General features: G+C 42.0%; 1 pseudogene; it reads left to right on the top strand.

Moving 5' to 3' along the window:
* Positions 1–21,339, top strand: part of LOC118899560 — a 42,712-nt pseudogene that overhangs the window by 1,269 nt on the left and 20,104 nt on the right.

Here is a 21,339-nt window from a genome sequence, read left to right as displayed (position 1 = left end):
CCCAGAGCTTTTCCTTTATCTTGCTCCATCCCCCATCCCTGATCATCTAGAAAAGGTCACTGGGCTGTGCTTCTTGCTCTTGCAATAAGGATATCAGGACACTATCAACAGCAGTATAGGTCCAAGTACCCGTCTTTTGAAGACTTCTTTCAGTCAATTAGTGAATAATGATTGTGTGCTTTCCATGGCCTAAGCACTGGACTGGGTGTTGAGGGTACACTGGGGAACATGACAGTCATGGTTTTTGGAGAACTATAGTGTATGTGAACAAATATCCATTCATTCATTGACTCACTAATTCATTCATTCAATATACTGAGCACCTGCTAAATGTCAGAGCTACGCTGGGCACTGGTTTACTGAGTAGCCACAGATGGCAAATCAGCATGACAAGTTATTGGGGAGGTAGGCATTCAGTGTCATGGGTTATGTCAGAGGGGATCGATCTGGGAAGGCTTCCTGGAGGAAGGGACATCTAAACTGAGACAGAAGGTGAGAGGGATAAGCCAGACAGCAGGAGTTTGAATATATGAGAGGAGGATAAGTTCTGTGTGAATGGGCAGAGAGCATTAGAGTTTGAGGTAAAGTCCTTGTGATCCTGTACATCCCCACTGGTTGGCAGCGAGACCTGGATGTATTCCTTGGTGCCTCACCCCACCCGCACTGCCTTTGCATGAGACAGGAAGTGCTATGCTTGAGTGGCTTGTCCCCCACTGCCTGTCCAGAGGCTTGGATTTCAAGCAATATGAAGCATTTCTTTGGGTGTGTAAGAGCTCCCGATTGAAATGCAAGGGCCCCGAGGCAGGTGGCTTAGTACCTTCTGTGCTCATCTGGCAAGCAGGATGTGATTTGTCGAGTGGGGGGGTGAGGGGGAGGAGTGGGAGGAGGCACAGAGAGAAGAAGATCAAAGCTAGAAAAAGAGGAGGAGGATAAGGAAGGGAATGAGAAAGTGAGTGGAGTTTGGAGACAGTCTTTGCTTATTTGCAATGTTGCTAGCGGCAGGCCTGGGCCCCCGGATTGATGCAGACTCTCAGGAATGAGAATGGCACATCCTTTGACCCTGTTCTAGTTGGTTTCCTGCCAGACACTAGTGGTTTCCAACAGTTAGATTGTTCCAGAGGTAGTCTTGGCTCCCATGGGAATTACCAGAGAATTCCAGCACTGCTGTGAATGTGGAAGTTTATATCATTTCCCCTGGGCTTGCTTACATTCTATTCTTTTATATTTTCATTCCTCTACTGTCCTATGAGAGTTAAACAAGTCCTCTCAACCAAAGGATCAGGAATAAGTGACAATATTAAATAGTCAAGGTATTTCACTGTGTAATTGCTTTCTTTCATTTTAAAAATTGCCTTTTATTTCTTCCTATGTGCATGTATGGCTAAGTATATTGTCATTTGTAATCTTTATTCTTGATGAGGCAAAGGAACCAGAGGCAAGAGGAGTGACATTTAGCAGCAGTTGGTACCAGTGGAAAAGAAAAGCAAATTTCAAAAAGGTGGGCTGGTCGGTTGGGATATGTTGATCTACAGTTCTGGCTGCAAGTAACATCATCAAAGACAACAATATCCAACCAGAAGTTACTAAAACAATAAGAAAACTTTGTCCTCTCAGGGAACAAGTCTCATGTTCGATCAATTTCAGAGTGGTTAATTCAAGTGGCGCTTTTTTTTTTTTCCAAGTGGGTTGATGACATCATCAAGAAACCAGGTTTTGTGTTTTGTGTTTTTTCTCTCAGAAGCATGGGGAAAAAAAGGAGTGTTTCCTCTCTTTATTAAGAAGAAAATTCTCCCAGCAGACATTCCTTCACATCTCACTGGCCAGAATTGTGTCACAGGCCTATGCCTGATCCAGGCAAGGGAAATGGAATTTCCAGTGCTGATTTAGGCAGATCAAGATTCACTTCCTGGAGCTGGAAGATATGTAGCTTCCTCTGAAGCACGTGATTAGTGTTCTGTTAGCAAGGAAGAGCAAGCCAGTGACTGTGTCTGCTAGGAGCAATCATGATTAACTGCTTTCAGGTTTAAAAGCACCTTGAGCATTCTACCTTTTTCTACTTCTCCATTCAAAATTGCACACAGTCTTCAAGGCTCAACTCAAATGTCACCTTCCCCATGAGGTTTTCCCTTATACCTCCAGTCAGAACTTATTACTTCTCCCTAAATATGCCCGGAGCTTTGTATCTCACACATAACACCTTTCACAGTTTGCTTTGGATTAACAAATCTTTCTCCGTCTCCCTTAATTCTGAATTCATTGAAAGGAAGGACCACATATGATTTGTGTTTATGTGCATAAGTCCAGGGACCAACACATTTATTGCCTTTCCACACAAGTTGATCCCCATAAGACAGATTCGCCTTGAGGCCAGGGACCATTATTGTTGATTCATCACTGTATACCCAGCACCAAGTGCAGTGCCTCATGCAAGTAGGTGCCCAACAGATATTTTGAATAAATAGTAGAATAATAATAACTACCAATTTCTGCTTCTGGTCAAGGTGGGTGAAGGAAGGGGTTGGATTTACCTTTCCATTTGAAACAAATAAACAAACAACAACAAAAAAACAGACAAAATATATGAAACAACAATTTTCAATGTGCTGGACACCAGCAATGAAGGACATTGGAAATAAGTAAGGGGAGTTCTACAATTACCCCAGTTTACTTGCCTTCACGTATTTTCCAGGGCATGGTTCAGAGAGGGGAAACTAAGATGAAGCCTGGCAGATTCCCTGAGTTGAAAAGAGAAAGGTGAGGGTCCAGGGACCAAATCAGCCACATTTCTTAGGAGAGAGAACCAGAGAACACATAGCTGCACAAAGAGAGAACCCCAAAGTTCAGCAGAGGGTCCCCTTGAGTATTCAGTAGAGTGCTGATCAGTGCATCCACGAGCCTGAGGAATGAACCATCGGAAAGGGGGGTTAGAAGGAACACTGAGTACCAGGAACAACGCCTGTTCCCAGCAGCCAGACTGGAAATTTAGTTCATGGGGCACTGGGTAAAGTGTGTACTCAGTAGGGTCCTGCCTCAGTGATGGGGAATAATTAGCCCTAAACTGAGCACTACTCCAGAAAATGTCTAACGAGCACAAAAGCAAGACTTGAAAACAATCAAACCATTTCCAAGTAACTGAACTTCATCCCAGGAAAAAAGTTCAAGAAAAACTTACGGGAATGCAAAAACTATCCAGCACCCAACAAGGTAAAACTCACAATTACTAGCATCCAATCAGATACAACAAGACATGAAAGCATGACCCATAATGAAGAGAATAATCAGTCAATAAAAACTGGCCCAGAACTGACACAGATTGAAACCAAGTGGGGCCCTGTGGGGCTCCCAGGCATAGATGCCTTTTGTTCCCCATTTCTTGTAAGCAAGACTCCAGCCTCCATGACCTCTCCTGAGTTCCAAAGGGCATTTGGAACAATTGCTAACCAAGGGAGGAGCAGCCAGAAACCACCTGAGGCAAGATTAAAGGGACCAGAGAAGCTCATCAACCACCTGAGACGCTGCACACACCTTAATATTGTCAGCAACCCCACCCTTGGAGGCGACCAGACCCAGTGTTGTGTTGAAGCTTTGCAGAAGAAAGAAGAATGCCAAGACTGTTACTGCCTTGATCACATACTCCTGACCATGAGCCCTGACTATAAGACCTCTCCCTATTCCCCAGGGAGGGGGCCACAGTTCTTGAGGTGCTAGCCTACTGTGTTCCCTCTTTGCCTGGCAAAGAATAAAGCTATTCTTTGTCTTCCTCCAAAACTCTGTCTCCGTATTTTGGTTCGACATCGGTGCACAGAGATCCAAGATGTTGGCATCAAGATGTTAGAATGAACAGAGAAGAAGATTGAAACAGTTATAACTGTATTCAGTATATCTAAAAGGTTCAGAGGGGACAAGGAAGACACAAAAAAGCCTCAAATTGAAAGTCCAGAGATTAAAAAATGTTACCTGAGATGAAAAATACACTGCATGGATATAAAGAAAAACTATTTTTTTCGTTTACATCACATACAATATTCTCTGAATACCACTACAGTATTTCACTTTTGACACTTCTGACCACCAAATGTGTCTGAGATTTTCCCCACACCACCAAGCAATTCTGCAGCACCACCTGAGTCCTACAATTTAGCTCAATTCTGACATATCTACCTGGAGATTGTGTCAGATCCCACAGATTAAGGGTTCGGTCCCACAAGACTGTCTCACCCCCAACTTCAGATGACAATTACAAGTCCAGGTTGTTTCCTGTGCTTCTGACTGACCATCTATAGGTTGAGCAGTTCACAGAACTCAGGAGAACATTTTATTTACTGGATTATAAAAGGATGTAGCTCAGGGACAGCCAGATGGAAGAGACGCATAGAGCAAGGTATGTGGGAAGGGACTTGGAGTTTCCATGCTTTCCCTGGGCTTGCCATTCTCCCAGGACCTCCACCTCTTTACCAACGCAGAAGCTCACCAAACCCTGTCCTTTTGGGACTTATGGAGGCTTCACTACATAGGCATGCTTGATTAAATCATTGGCCATGAGTGATTAATTCAAGCTCCAGCCCCTCTCTCCTCCTTGGAGGCTAGAAGTTGGAGGATAGGCTGAAAGTTCCAATCCTATAATCGCATGGTTAGTTGCCCTGGCAATCAGCCCTCATCCTTAGGTGCTTTCCAAAGGTCACTTTATTAACATAAACTCAGAGGTAGTTGAAAGGGGCTTGTTATGAATAACAAAGGACACCTTTATCATTCTTATCATTTAGCTCTGTGTCAAGAAGGAGACAAAGGCCAAATATATATTTCATAAAATAAATCACAGTATCACAATGGCATTAGAAAATATTAATGAACTTGAAGGCATAGCAATAGAAACTATCCTAAAGGAAACATACAGAGAAAAATGAATTTAAGAAATAAAAAGAAGTGGACTTCCCTGGTGGTGCAGTGGTTAAGAATCTGCCTGCCAATGCAGAGGACACAGGTTTGAGCCCTCTGGGAAGATCCCACATGCTGCGGAGCAACTAAGCCTGTGCGCCGCAACTACTGAGGCTGCGCTCTAGAACCCACGTGCCACAACTACTGAAGCCCGCGTGCCTAAAGCCTGGTGCTCCGCAACAAAAGAAGCCACCACAATGAGAAGCCCACACACCACAACAAAGAGTAACCTCCACTCGCCACAACTAGAGAAAGCCGGTGCGCAGCAACGAAGACCCAACTCAGCCAAAAAATAAATTAATTAATTTTAAAAAATTAAAAAAATAAAAAGAGAATCGGTGATATTTGGGGCAACTTTAAGTGGCCTATGATATGAGTAATTTGAGACTGTGAAGGGGAAACAGAAAAAAAAATTGGAAGAAATAATGGCCAAAAGTTTTCAAACTTGATGAAAACTATAACCTGCAGATCCAAGAAGCTCAACAAACCCCAAGCACAAGAAGCATGAAGAAAACTCCATCGAGGCACATCATAATCAAGTTGTTTAAAACCAGTGATGAAGAGAAAATCTTAAAAGCAGCCAGAGAAAAAAAGTCATCTTAAACTTTTAAACTTAAACTCAAAAGTATGTGGTAAGGATCAAGGTAAAAACAGGGAGAGTCTGTAGCATGTGAACCATGAACCACCCCCTCTCGCTCCTCTTCCAGCTCAGTATGGCAGAAACTCCACTCCAGGTAGGCACAGCCAAGAACACAGGCTCTCCCACAGCTCCCAGTTGAAGGGTATGGTATGTTTCAGGAGGAACAGGCCATCAGCATTTCTCATCTCTCCTAACTATACATTATGGAAGCTAAATCCAGGCAAGTGCAGATGAAAAGTTGGGTCACTTCTTCCATGCACCCCTACTCATAAGGTAGAGCCTCTACTCAGCCGTAACATAGCATACCTTTATATCTTTAGTTAGTATATCTAAAGTAGATCCTGATGAATTAAAATGTATAATGTAAGCCCTAGGGCAAGGACTAAAGAAAAAACTAAAAAATGAATAGTGGAAAAAAATCATTAAAGGAATGAAAATGTTACACTAGAAAACATTCACTTAATGCAAAAGAAAGCTGTAAAGGAGGACTAGAGAAACAAAAAAGGCAGAAGGAAAACATTACCAGATAGAATTTGGCCCTAACGTAAAAATGAAAGTCACTAGAAATGGTAACTGAAAGGATGAATATATAAGATACTTTTCTTATATAATATTTTCTTTCTATTTAAAACCTTAGAAAATATAATTGACTGCTCAAACAAAATGAATAACAATGTATTGTGGGGTTTATAACATATGCATAAGTAAAATGCATACTAACAATAGTATAAAGGCCATGGGGACAGAAATGGAAGACTGCTGTTTTAAGGTTCTTATATTATATATGAAGGGTGTAATATCACTTGACGACAAACTGGGATATATTAAAGATTGTGTGGTAAGGGTTAATTCCAGCAGGCTAGGCTGAGTGGTTTTGCTAAAATTTCTGCATAGCACTGACTCCTAATGAAACCATGAAACATACCCATTCATTGTGTTGTCTTGAAACCAAGGGTCTGAGGAATCTGGGCAGGGGGTGTGGGTGGGAGGGGTGGATTTTTACCAGTTGTCAGCATTGTTTTTTGAGATTCCTGGAGGACTCTGCTGTTATGTAGCAAGAATATGCTTATAGGACCAGGCAGCGTGCCCTTTGGGGCTCCTTAGTTTTGAGGTGTTCTGTATACACAACAATGGCTCCTGACCCAAAAGATTAAGTGCATTTGGCTATGGCTTTTACGGAAAGGGGGACAGCAGGAGATTCCTTCTGACTTTTCCAGACCCAGGACTGTGAGATAGCCTTAGTTTTGATACATGTCTTTACTTTAATGTTGTATATTGTATCCTTTTCCTGTAGGTTTGTAAACATTGTTATTTTGGGTCCTGTGACTCTTTAGCAATCAACTCTTTAACTTCCATTAGTAGTGTGAAAAAGTGTGATTTAAACCCTAAACCCGAAAGCAACACAAAAATATCAAAGCAAAGAGTTAGAGTTAATGAGCCAACAATGGTCACAGAATGGAATCATAAAAAGTATTCAATTATGGGGAGGGTGGGAGGGAGGGAGATGCATGAGGGAAGAGAAATGGGAACATATTGTATATGTATAACTGATTCACTTTGTTATAAAGCAGAAGCTAACACACCATTGTAAGGCAATTATACTTCAATAAAGATGTTTAAAAAAAAAAAAAAAGTATTCAATTAATCCCAAAGCAGGCAGACAAAAGAGAAACAGGGGAACCCAGAACAGATGAGACAAATAGAAAACAAATAGCGAGATGATAGACTCAAACCTAACCATGTTAATGATCACATTAAAGGTAATCATATAAACACCCCAGTTTAAAAGGCAGAGATTGTCAAGTTTTGTAAAAAAGCAATATACAGCTATATGCTGCCTACAGAAAATGTACCTTAAATATAAAGACACAAATGAGCTAAATAGTAAAAGGATGGCAAAAAATAACATGCTGACATTAATCAAAGGAAAGTTGGAATGACTATATTTGTATCAGACAAAGTACATTTCAGAACAAAGAATATTGCCAAGAAAAAGAAAGTCATTTCATAACCACATAAGGGTCAATTAATCAAGAGAGCACAACAGTCCTAAATGTTGATACACCTAATGGCAGAGCTGCAAAATAAATGAAGCAAAAAAAGCATTGCAAAGAAAAATAGACAAATACACAGAGTCAGAGATTTTTTTAAATGGTCCCTTAATAACTGATGGAACAAGCAGGCAGAAAATCAGCAAATAGTAGACTTGAATAGCACTAACTATGCTTGAGCTGATTGACATTTTAGAAAATTCTACACAGTGACAGCAGAATACACATTATTCTCAAGTGCACAAAATTTGCCAAGATAGAACATCTTCTGGCCTATAAAATGTGTCAATAAATTTAAATGGATTCAAGTAATATAAAGTATTGTTCTTGGAATGGATGGGCCTGTTACTACCGACTGTTGGATTTCACTGTCAAAGCAAAACTAGCCAGTCAAAAGACTAACTTCAGGCAATCAAAAACTAGCCTGCCTTGGGACTCCCAGTTTCAGCTCCAACAAGAGAAGAGCTTAGAGGTTGTCACTCCTGACCTCACAACGAGAAAAAAGCTGAAAAGCAGGGACTTTTCTTGGACCCACCAGAAAACTGAGGTTGCAGGGCAAACCACCACCATGAAATCTGGAGAGACAAGTAAATGCAGAGAATCAAGGGTCAAGATCAGCTGACCTGGAGGAGAAGCTGCTGGAACCAAAACCTTGATGAATTGCTGAGGCTGTGTATGGACTAAAGGGAGCGGGGACTCCCCTGGGGGCTGTAGTCTTGAGAGCAGGGGGTCAGACGTTTTATGGTTTTTACCTCCAAGAATCCCACCAGGTTCTCATGGTAAGTGCCAAGAAAAAAATCACCTTATGTCTCTGGCAGGTAAACAAGGAAAGTAACCATTTTGAAATATGCCCAGAATATTCTCCATTACACAGGACTACTCTCTAGTGAAAAACACTTTTCAGAGCCTTATCTCACCTGGGAGAAGAGCAGTTTCCTGTCTCCAGCCCCCTCTAGCTTTCTTGTAACAACTAAGGGAGAAGGGGTAGCAAAGAAACATTTGTAAAGGGATGCAAACCCACAAGAAGACTGAAATTTAATCATAAATTTATACAACACTTCCCTTCCCCTACTCTTTACCACCATATTAACAGGGCTCCTGTATAATAAGTGGATTGTAGCTGAAAGAACTGTAAGACTCAGACTCTATTTAAGAAGGAGTTCTTAGGGAAACCCAAAGACAACAGAGGAGATAAAAACAAGGACCCTAGAGAAATTTGAGGCCCTTGGCACCTACAGTTACAGCAAACATGAAACACAACTCAACTGCTGGCCAGATTTACATAAAAGTTCACTAAATGTTTATTTACCTTAGTTATTATTACCTAATAGGTCATGTCTGCCTTTCAGCGAAAAAATTACAAGACATGACAAAAGGGAAGAACAAACACAGTCTGAAGAGGCAAAGCAAGGATGAGAACAGGGTTTAGATATGATGCAGGGCATTTAAAATAACTATGACTAATATGTTAAAGGCTCTAGTTGAAAAAGTAGACAACATGCAGGAAGAGTGGGTAATAATGGTAGAGAGATGGAAACCTCCAGAAGGAATCAAAAGGAAATGCTAAAATACTAGGGAGTTCCTATAAGACTCTGGGCACACAGGATCAGAGAAAAAAGGATACTCTATGTGGGCAGCTCATTCCCAAGAAGCAGGGGAGAGGAAGGTACTGGACCACTGATGTGGGGCTCCTTGGGCTGCAGTAGATAGTGAGAGGCCCGGAGTGCTACCTAGTGGCTGCTTCTCCACATAGCAGAACACATCAGACTGAAGAAGTTTCTCCTAACATCGTGATTTTGAAAGGTATGATTGGCTACAGCGTGAAGGGTATTTTAAAAGGCAGGAAGATGAGTTAGGAAACTCTTGCCAGTGTAACAAAGATCACAACTTTGACATCTTAAATCAAATTATTTTATCCTTGGTGCTATGGACTGAACTGTGTGCCACCTCCTCAACATCCCTGAAATTCATATGTTGAAGTCCTAACTTCCAATGTGACTATATTTGAAGATAGGGTCTTTAGGAGGTCATTAAGATTAAATAAGGTTTTAAGGGTAGGGCCCTAATTCAATAGGATTGGTGGCATCATAATAAGAAGAGACCTCCTCCACCCCCACCCCTGCATGCACCCGCCCTGGAAAGGCCATACTAGGGTATAGTGAGAAAGTGGAGATCTGCAAGCCAAGAAGAGAGTTCTCACCGAAAACCAACCATCCTGGCCCTCTGATCCTGGACCTTCCTGTATCCAGAACCATGAGAAAATTAATTTCTGTTATTGAAGGCACCAAGCCTGTGGTAGTCTGCCATGGCAGCCAGAGCAGACTAATACATCTGGTAATTATATTTCATGGTACACCTAGGTTGTGTGTAGATGAAGAGGATACCAGTCGAAAAACAGAGAGCCTAAAAATGCAGGAAAGAGCAGGTAATTGATGAAGCAAAGTCTTAGATTGGCAGGGCCCTTTGGAAATTAGATGAAATCTAGAGACTCTCACTTAGAAACTGACAAAAAGACCAAATTTTGCATTAATTTCAAAAGATTCATGGATCACGTGGAGTGCCTCGTGGACTCCACATGATCCCCTGGACCCTCATTTACAGAACCTCTGTGCTAGGGAAGTCCTAGGGTGGGCTGAGACCAAGAGCTTTGAAGGGAGCTGCTATTGCTGGGCGGGGGTGGGGTGGGGGTGTGATAACAGGAAACCAGGAGGCTGGAGACATTTGGAGGAGGAGGAAGGGCAGTTGTTGGACCTCACATGTTAGGAGTCAGGGTCTCCATGGAGTGTGAGGTGCTGCGGAATGAAAAGGATGGAAAAGGTTAAGATCGAACTCACATTAGGGAAAAGGATGAGGACATAAGTAGGAATGAGGAAAGGAAATCCTGTGTCTTAAGCACAGCCAGCTGGGATCAGATTATATACGATTGCTGTAGAGTCCATCAGCCTGGTGTATAATTTTCACCAGCTTTATCTGGAGGATTTTAGCAACAGCAGCGGTAGTGGCAGAAAAAAAATGGATTTGAGGTTTACTGCAAATTGAGGATTGGCCGGGAAAGTACAGGGATAGATTTGCTATAAACTAGGAATTATTTAAAACGAAGGCCTACCTGCCAAATGTTAGATAAGGAAGGAAACAAAGAAAGAAAGAAGGAAAGAGAGAGAGAGAGGGCACTCTATGAGTGATCGGGAGGAAAAGGAGAGGGGGCGGGGGAGGGAGGAAGGAAGGAAAGAAGGAAGGAAGGAAGGAATGAAGGAAGGAAGGAAAGATGGAAGGAAGAAAAATAAAGAAACAAAGAAAGTCCTTTTAGCCTTTGGAAGGATTAGAACATTAGGTATCCTTGGCCTGCCCTGGGGCATTGAATTTCTTATTCTGAATGTATGAAATTTGACACCCTGTTAGTAGGAAGTTAGAAAAAGATCTCTCTTCTTTGCCCACAGCATGTAACTAAGCCCTGTAGGCAGGAAGGTTCTGAAGGTGCTCTACTCTGCTCCCAGTTTCCCCAACTGGGAGGGACCTCTAAGGCTTCCCTGGCTCTAATGATGGTGGGCTGGGAAGACTGGGCTGGTGTGAAGCCACCTCCACCCACAGAACTTTTCTTTTCAGGTTTGCTGGTAGGATTAGACAGGTGTGTTCTGCTACCTGCAGTCCTTAGTGAGTCTTGGAAGATGTGATGTTTCCATGTTGCCTGCACAGGATGCTGCAAGAATAACTACCGGTGCCCTTCTCTGCAAAGGGTACTTGAAAAACATTCAGGTGGTTACCGATAAGCCAAAGGATAATCAAACAAAATGTACTCTATGGCAAAGATTTTTTCTCCCTTTTGAACAATTATACTAGTGACATAAAATGAAAATTACCCCAAGTCCTATCACCCAGAGATAACCATGTCAGCATCTTGTTGTATATTAGACCTGACACTTCCATATGCAAATGTAGAAATGTATGTTTTATGAAAATGGAGTCACATCATACACATTGTTTTTCAATCTTCTCTCCCTTTGCAATTTATCAGTTTATTGTGAACATTTCAGGTCAGTTTACAGTCAGCCCTTTGTATCTGTGTCTACGGATTCAACCAACTGGGGACTGAAAAATACTTAAAAACATTTTTTTCAGAAAATTCCAAAAAGCAAAACTTGAATTTGCCATGTGCCAGCAACTATTTACATAGCATTTACATTGTATAGTTATTATAAGTAACCTAGAGATGATTTAAAGTATACAGGAGGGAGTGTGTAGGTTATATGCAAATACTACTCTATACTATATAAAGGACTTGAGCATTATCGATTTTGATATCTCCGGGCGGGTTTGGGAACCAATCCCCTCACCTATACTGAGGGATGACTGTATATCTACACAGCGTTCTTAAAGGCTGCATGGCATTGCACCATTCTTCAATTGTTGAGTGTTTAAACTGCAGCATATCGGATATCCATTGACAAAATAATGCTATGTAGTGAGAAAACGACAAAATCTCAGTGGCATACAAAAATAAACATTTGTTTAGTTTACAAGTTTACAGGGGTTCAGCTGATCTGGGCCGGCTTGGCTGTTCTCTGCTGGGCTTGCTTCTGCCTCTGCAGTCAGCTGTGGTTGGCTGAGCCCATTCTGACTTGCTCATATGTCCGGGCACTGACTGGTTATCAGCTCCTTTAAGACGGTCACAACTGGGAAAACTAGGGCAATTCCACTAAGTGCCAAGTGAGTTATCCTCCAGGAAGCTGGAGAATTCTGTAAGAGGCCCCAGTTGGGGGTGGGGGTCCATTTCGAGTTCAGATTAGACATGCTAAATTGGATAACTTTGGGATATTCAAGGGGAGGTTTTGAGAAGGTGGGGTATGCCGTTCAGAGGACAAGTTTGGGCTGGAGTTATTAATAGTTTAGTCTTACGCATTTTAGGTATTAATTGAAATTATAGATCTGAATGAAATGTCTGTGGGAGAGAAGAGATCTAGGAGAGAGGAGACTTAGAGCCAGGCCTGGAGGACTGGGGCAGAGGAAGAGGAGGCCTGCGTATACCACAGAGACACTCTTGTCAGAGAGGTAGAAAGAGAACAGAAAAATGATGTGTTATGGGAGCAAAAAAGTGGATAGTTGACAAGGCTCTGATAATTGTTGAAAAGTCAAAGAAGTATGACAGTTAGTCTCCAAAATGGCCCCCCAATGAATTATGCCTCCTGAAATTCACACTTTGTATAGTACCCTCCCACACTGAATGAGGGCCAGGCTTGTTCAACCAATAGAATTTGGTAGAAGGGACACTATGTGACTTTTGAGGCTAGGTCTTTTGAAGCTTGCAGTGTCAACCTTGGTCTCTTGAAATGCTTGCTCAGACGGATGGCAGCCACCATGTAAAAAGTCTATTTACCCTTAAACCATCATGCTGTGAAGAAGGCCAAACAGACCATGTGGATGCCATGTGGAGAGAAGGGGAGAGAGAGACAGAGAGAGAGAGAGAGAGAATGTTGATGATGATAATAATGATGATGATGTCTAGCCACCTCCAAGTTGTTGCAGCTATTCCAGCCTGGGTACCAGGCATGTAAGGAAAGAGTCATCATGGTGTCAAGATGATTCCAGCCCTTTGAGACACCCCAGTGAGAACTGCCCAGCTGATCCCAGTCAATCAACAGAACCACGAGAAAGAAAAATGAATTCTTGTTTCAAGCTCCTAAATTTTATACTGGAAGATGATGAAATTGAGAAAAAAACGTCCATTTGATTTGGTGGTATGGAGGTCATTACTGTTTCTAGGAGCAACAGAGGCAGAAGCCAGACCAGATCTGAGTGGGTTGAACAGTGGGTAGAAGCTACTAAGAAGGCATAGACAGCTGGTTTCTGGAGAAGTTTGGGTAGACAGCTGGTTTCTGGAGAAGTTTGGTTATGGATGGGAGGAGGTAGAAAGCTTGGTAGTTGGAAGAGAATGTGAGGCAAGGGTGAGTTTTTCTAAAAGTAGTCTTTACCATTTTAGCACGTTTAAAAAGTACTGCCTGATATTTCACAGAACTAAAGGAAATAATTCTAAAATTTGTATGGAACCACAAAAGGTCCTGAATAGCCAAAACAATCTTGAGAAAGAAGAACAAATCTGGAGATATCATGCTTTCTTATTTCAAACTATACTACAAAGCTGTAGTAATCACAACAGTATGGTAACCTGCTGTATTAAAAAAAAATTTTTGCCTTTTTGATAAAATGTTTAAAATAAGTCATTAAAAAAAAAACTTAATTCAAAAAGATACACACACCCCCATGTTCATAGCAGCACTATTTGCAATAGCCAAGACATGGAAACAACCTAAATGTCCAATGACAGATGAATGGATAAAGAAGATGTGGTACATATATACAATGAAATACTACTCAGACATAAAGAAGAATGAAATAATGCCATTTGCAGCAACATGGTTGAACTTGGAGATTATCAGACTAAATGAAGTAAGTCAGAAAGAGGAAAAGCAAATACCATATGATGGCACTTACATGTGGAATCTAAAATATGACACAAATGAACTTATCTATGAAACAGAAACAGACTCACAGACATAGAGAACAGACTTGTGGTTGCCACAGGGTAGGGCTGGTAGGGGGAGGGATGCATTGGGAGTTCGGTATTAGCAGATGCAAACTATTACATAAAGAATGGATAAACAACAAGGTCCTACGGTATAGCACAGGGAACTATGTTCAATATCCTGTTATAAGCCATAATGGAAAAGAATATGAAAAAGAATATATATATGTATAACTGAATCATTTTGCTGTACACCAGAAACTAACACAAATTGTAAATCAATTATACTTCAATAAAAAAGAAATTTAAAAAGCAACATGTTCTTAAAAAAACAACAACAACAAACAGTATGGTACTAGCACAAAAACAGGCACATATATCAATGGAAGAGAATTGAGAGCCCAGAAATATACCTGCCTATATATGAACAATTAATTTACAACAAAGGAAAAACATACAATGGAGAAAGGATAGTCTCTTCAATAAATGGTGTTGGGAAAACTGGACAGCCACGTGGAAAAGAGTAAACTAGACCACTATCTTACACCATATAGAACAATTAACTCTAAATAGATTAAAAATTTGAATGTAAGACCTGAAACCATAAAATTCCTAGAAGAAAACATAGGTGGTGACCTCATTGACATTGGTCTTAGTGATGTTTTTGTGGATCTGACTCCAAAGTCAAGGGAAACAGAAGCAAAAGTAAACAAATGGGACTACGTCAAACTAAAAAGTTTCTGTACAGAGAAGGAAACCATCATCAAAATGAAAAGAGAAGCTACTTAAAGGGAGGAGATATTTGCAAATTATATATTTGATACGGGGTTAATATCCAAAATATATTAAGAACTCAGGCAACTCAATAACAAAAACCCAAACAAACCAATTATAAAATGGGCAGAGGATTTGAATATACGTTTTTCCAAAGAAGACATATAGATGACCAACCGGCACATGAAAAGATACTCAGCATTATAATGATTAGGGAAATGCAAATCAAAACCATGAGATACCACCTGGAATGGCTATTACCGAAAAGGCAAGAAATAACAAATATTGGAGAGGATGTGGACAAAAGGGAACCTTCGTACACTGTTGGTGGGACTATAAATTGGTGCAGTCACTATGGAAAACAGTATGGGGATTCTTCAGAAAATTAAAAATATAACTACCTCATGATTCAGCTATTCTGCTTCTGGGTATTTATCCAAAGAACATGAAAAACACTAATTCAAAAAGATATATGCACCCTTATGTTCATTGCAGCATTATTTATAATAGCCAAGATACGGAAACAATCTAAGTGTCCATTGATGGATGAATGGATAAAGAAGATGTGATATATATATATCAGCATGGATAGACCTCAAAGGCATTATGCTAAGTGAAATAAATCAGACAAAGACAAATACTGTATGTTTTCACTCAGATGTGTAAGCTAAAAAAAAAAAGAATAAACAAAATAAAAACAAACTCAGCCACAGAGAACAGATTAGTGGATACCAGAGGGGAAGGGGGTTGAGGGGGGGGGGGGGGAAATGGGTGAGGGGGGCCAATTGTATGGTGATAGATGGCAGCTAGACTTGCGGTGGTGATCACTTTGCAGTGTATACATGTCACACTTCCTGTGTATAGATGTCAAATTATAATGCTGTACACCTGAAACATATATATATATAAAGTACTGCCTATCAAGTACTCTTACTAAAAAAGAAGACTGAACCCATATCTAAACAAGCCTCGATGTAATTACCAGTTTACCAGAAATGCGGGGGATAGAGACACAAGTTATCAACCCTGTAACGATGTGATCAGCCAAATCAAGAATCTGGGATAGTGTCTGTAACAAATGGCCCAAGAAATAAATGACTTTAAAAAAAAATGGCAAGGAGACTGTTATAGGATAAAAACAACTTAAGAGACATAACAGTGTGATACAATATGAGGATCTTGTTTAAATCCTGATTTGAACAACACAACTATAAAAAGACCTCCTTGAGACAACTGGGGAAATGGAATGACTGGGTATTGGATGATATTAAGGAATCTCTATGAATTATTTAGCTATAATAATGGCATGGGGATTATGCTCTTTGAAAATATGTCTGGGGACTTTCCTGGTGGCACAGTGGTTAAGAATCCGCCTGCTAATGCAGGGGACACGGGTTCAAGCCCTGGTCCGGGAAGATCCCACATGCCGCGGAGCAACTAAGCCCGCGAGCCACAACTACTGAAGCCCGCGTGCCTGGAGCTGGTGCCCCGCAACAAGAGAAGCCACCGCAATGAGAAGCCCGTGCACCGCAATGAAGAGTAGCCCCCGCTCTCCGCAACTAGAGAAAGCCCGCGTGCAGCCACGAAGACCCAATGCAGGCCCCCCCCCACCAAAAAAAAGTCTATATTGGTTAGAGATGCATATTGTGGTATATGAGATTTTCTTTAAAAAATACATTGGTAAAATGGTAATAATTGTTGAGACTGGGTGATGGGTAAGAGGGGTTCATTATACCAGTTTCTCTATTTTTGAATATATTTGAAATTTTCTATAATCAAAAAGTTTAAAAACTGTTCTGAAACATATTCTTCAATCTAGTAAGTATTTATAGATAACAATCAGGTTAACACTCAGTTGTGGTAGCTGAGTTTAGAATATGTCCTATTGATGTATGCTTCTCCTTCTAGGACATTGGAGAGAATCCCCATTCTAATTTGTTACTCCAGTGATATCTACAATGGGAAAAAAAAAAAAAAAGAGCCAGAGGGAAGGATTGAGTTGAAAGGACAAGACTGAACACACAGGAGGGAGGAGGTATATTGATAGTGGAAAGTTCTGAGAAGGAGGGTGAGGTGGGATCCGGGATCCGGGTCAAGGCGAGGGATGGGTCCAGTGGAGACAGATGTGTGTGGGTGGGCGGAGGGGGGTTGGAACCTAGAGGAGCAGGGAATTCTCATTGGGCAGCCTCTAAATCTTCAGAGATTAGGAGCAAGGTCAAATGCTACAAGATGATGGGATTGGTAATCAGGAAATTGTAGCTGGAAGCGAACGGAAGAGATTTGACAAAGTTATTAAGGTGGGTGGGGAGTGAATTTAGTGGGGGAACAGAGGGGAATTGCAAGGAAGTTTAGAATAAAACAATAGACCAGGGACCTTTAGCTGGATAAGGAGAACAATGGAAGGAAAATTCTAATGGGTTGGGAGGAAAGAGAAGTCTTGCTAATCTGGCTGTACTGGTGGTGCTGCTGAATGAACCTACCTCCAAGGATGTGGTCTCAGGAAGTGCAGAATAGGGAGCCGGCACCTGCATGTTTAAAGAGTCCAGGTGATTCTGATGCAGGTGCAGGTGGGTCTAGGGCCACTGTTTGAGAAACGCTGCCCTAGGGGCTGGAAAGGGAGAGAAGCTGGCTTGGGGCAGGAAGCCTGTCATGTTCCAATGGGGAAGCCTACTGGACAGGAGTGTCTTTGTTGTTCCAGGTGGCTCTGTAGCTTCCTTGGCCTGAGGGATTACAATTTGACGACCCAGTTTGTCCAGTGGGACACCCTACCCAGAGTCCTGGGAGGGGCTCAAACCCAAAGGTGGGTGGCCTTCGAAGTAACCCTGTCTGTGCTTGCCCCAGGGGCTTCTCATCCAGGGACTGTCAAGACTGGAGGTTTTGTTGTTTGTTTGTTTTTGCAACTTTTGATTCCAGAAATAAAAATGGGCTTTCAAAATCAACTGACCAACCAATCAACACTGTTGAAGTTGGCACATTTGGTCTAATTGTTTTCCTTTTCATTTAGACTTATTTCCTACCAAGTGTGAGATAGCGTTTTCAAGTAAATCTTTGGTAATTCCTAGGCATCAAGCAATTGCCTTCATTTCCCAGTGGGACATACTAAAGTGGGCTCATTTGGAGAGAGAACAGGAATAGCAGTTTTTATAGCTTAAGGCCTTGAAAGAAAATTGCTTTTTTTCCTGACAATCATAATCCACTTATGCTTTCAAAATGCATTTCAAAATCAAAAGGACTCTGAGAGTCTGGAATGTGCTAGAAGGATGTAATAAGACATATTTTATTAGCTGGTTTATCTATAATCTAGATAACCTTACCTCTTGTTTCTCTTCTCTCGAAACTTCCTCAGCCGCAGACTCTTATGTGTTGCCTGGTTGTCAAAGAATTAAGCCTGTCTTGAATGAACAGAACAGGAGTACAGAGAGAAGTGCTTTCTTTTTTCCTGGTCTCCACTGTAACTCTCTGATTTGAATTTGCAGTGGCAGAACGAAGGAAAGGTGAATGCTCCCAGAGGGGAGCGTGGCATGAATAAAGGCCTGGAGGCCGGCAGATCACGGGTCGCTCTCTGGACAGCCGGATTGAAGCAGAGTGGAAAGAGGGCTGGCTTGGTATGGGGAGCTGGATTAGGGAAGCTGAGCAGGGTGGGGTTTAAGTGGTGCCTGGGGAAATCTTGAGCCATTTAAATGAGCCATTTAAATCTGACAGACAAATTGGTGTTTTAAGATTTACCAGGCAGTGATGTGCAGGACAAGGTAGAGTGGGTGGGGACAGAGTGTGTGTGCATTGGGGGTGGGAGGGGTGATGGAAGAGAGGGGAGAATGAAGCTAGGAGATGAAAGTTTCTGCTTTGAGTCAACACTTACTGAGCATCTACTGTGTACCTTGCCTGGTGCCAGGCATCACCTTCAAGTGTGCTCTCTCTCTTGGTTCATAGAACTAACATCTGCCCTTTTGTCCAAGTAGGAACCTGGACAAAAGGTGTCCTTGACACCTTCCTTGCCTTTTCTCCCCAGTCTGTCAAGTTGCCCCATCAACTCCACGCCTCTCACATCCTCCTCTTCTCCCTCACCCCCACTCCCTCTATCCCACTTCAGCCACTGCCATCTCTCCCTGATTAACGGCCTCCCTGTCTCCAGTCTCCCCTCTGACTCCTTCTCCACCTGGCCGCTGCGGGCAATGAGGATGGCCTTCCTGAAACACATTGAATCAGGCCATGTCCCCCAGCAGAAACCCTGCAGTGGGCTCCCCCATTACCTTCAAGGGAAAAGTCCAAACTCCTCAGAAGTGCCAGGAGGCCCTTCGTATGTTGGTCTTGCTTAGTTCACCCTCCTTCCCAGGGCTCTTGCCTCTCCCACCTTGAGGCTCGGGGTATGGCCAAGCAAAAATGCTGTCAGTAATCCTAAGAGGTCATGTTCTCTCTTCTCCCTTGTGGTGATAATATCTTCCATTCTACCCCTCCCCTCTGACTCATTCTTCAGAATACATTTAGTGATCCCTTCTTTCCAGCTCTTTCTGGCCCACAGGTACCTCCTGGGTGCTTTCAATGAACTGTTTCTATTGCTGTCCTAGAGCGTATCATAACACATTGTCACTGGCAGTTCTCTCCTTGGCATATGAGCTTCAAGAGGCGTCTTTCAGGGGCTGCATCTTCCTCTTCACCCAGCACCCTCTTGACACATAAAAGGTGCTTAGTAAGTATTCAACAAATGGGAATGGATGAATTTACGAGAACCTGGGTGGCAGGGGTGGGGAGGGAGTGTTGGTTACATTTTACAGATAAAGAAATTGAGGATCAGGGAGTGATTTAAGAATTTGGGGACTTCCCTGGTGGCGCAGTGGTTAAGACTTCATACTCCCAATGCAGGGGGCCGGGGTTCGATCCCCAGTCAGGGAACTAGATCCCCTGCATGCTGCAACCAAGAGTTCGCAGGCCACAAGTAAGGACCCGGCAAGCTGCAACTAAGGAGCCTGCCTGCTGCAGCTAAGACCCGGTGCAACCAAATAAATAAATAAATAAATAAATAAAAAAGAATTTGTCCAGGTCTTCTCAGCTTCACAGCCCAGAATCCACTTCAGGGTTGCTGATTTATTGTTTAGAGTTTTTTCTTCTTCCTTGCAGTCACAAAATGGAAATCGTCAAGGAAAAGAGTTCTGTATAGCGCCTTCAGTTCTGGCTGATGGTTCAGAAAGCTACCAGTAGGGCCACTTCAGGAATGAGTGTAACAATAGATGAAAAGGCTTTGCTATATTAGTAAGGGATTTCATAAACTGCAGTATTATTAGGTTTGGAGATTACAAAAGGCTAGGAGTCCAAATGAACCATTTTCCAACATAATTTGAACATTTATTTCACTGGAAATTATTCAAAACACAAATCCTTCCTGTTTCTGAAAGCTGAAGGATCTGGTTGCATGTGTTCATTGCTGGCTTTTTTTTTTTTTCCCTCTCTTCACTCCAATAAATGTTCTTTGCCTACCGTTTTTGTTGTTGTTGTTGTTTTTGGTTTTTTTTTTAATTGACTGGGAAAACCACATTGCAGAATGATAGATATTGTTCATTTAACTCCAGCATTTACTTTTCCCCTAAACCAGAGTTCTGTTCACGATTGATCAGACTTCTCCCCCATTTAGCACCCATGTAAAACATTGCAAAAGATTGGGTCTGCAGCTCGGATAACATGTTTGCAGCAATCTGTTCAAGCCGCAGCAGGCGTGCCGAGTGGCATGGAAGCTCTTAATGAAACGTCGGCGGATATTAGGGTTTTATGGACTGGAAAACAGTACAAATGAAAGTACTTTGCTTACTGTTTATCTGTTTAGAACATTTTTATTTTCTAAACCTGGCAATGTTCATCTTTTTCATCTGGCACTTTGGTTTGGTTCTTTACATATTGATTTTCCTGTTCACTGGCATTCTCTGATGAAGTTGGAGCACCCAGGTGTGCTGTCTGAATGAGTGCTGGCTGGGGGTGCAGTGTTGGGGGCATTCTCTGCCCTGAGACTTCTCAACTCAAGGGCTGGGAGAGAGCAAGTCTCACTGTATAAAAAGATTACTACACCTCTCTTTCCCCTGTGTGATTTCCCCTTGAACCAGATGGGTTGACCTTTTATATTAATTTCCTCTCAAAATTTATGAACAAATCTTACAGCAAAAGTAGCATTCTCTTCTTAAATTTTATGAGGATGTATAATAGACAGGGTCCCAGCAGGAAACAAAATCCATCAGAGATGGTTTGTCCAGGAGTCAGCAATTTTTTTTTGTGAAGGGCTGGAAAGTAAATATTTTTGGTTTTCAGGTCACATACTGTCTCTGTCACAACTGGCCACAGACAGCACCTAAATGATGGGCCATGGGTGGGGCTGTGGTCCAGTAAAACTGTCTTTACAAAAAGAGACTGGGAGGGGGTTTGGGAGGGGTTATTTGGCT

Source organism: Balaenoptera musculus, chromosome 8, assembly GCF_009873245.2.
Source record: "Balaenoptera musculus isolate JJ_BM4_2016_0621 chromosome 8, mBalMus1.pri.v3, whole genome shotgun sequence".
Classification (NCBI taxonomy): Eukaryota; Metazoa; Chordata; class Mammalia; order Artiodactyla; family Balaenopteridae; genus Balaenoptera; species Balaenoptera musculus.
The sequence above is the reverse complement of the archived record's forward strand: the minus strand, read 5'-3'. Positions and strand labels throughout refer to the sequence as shown.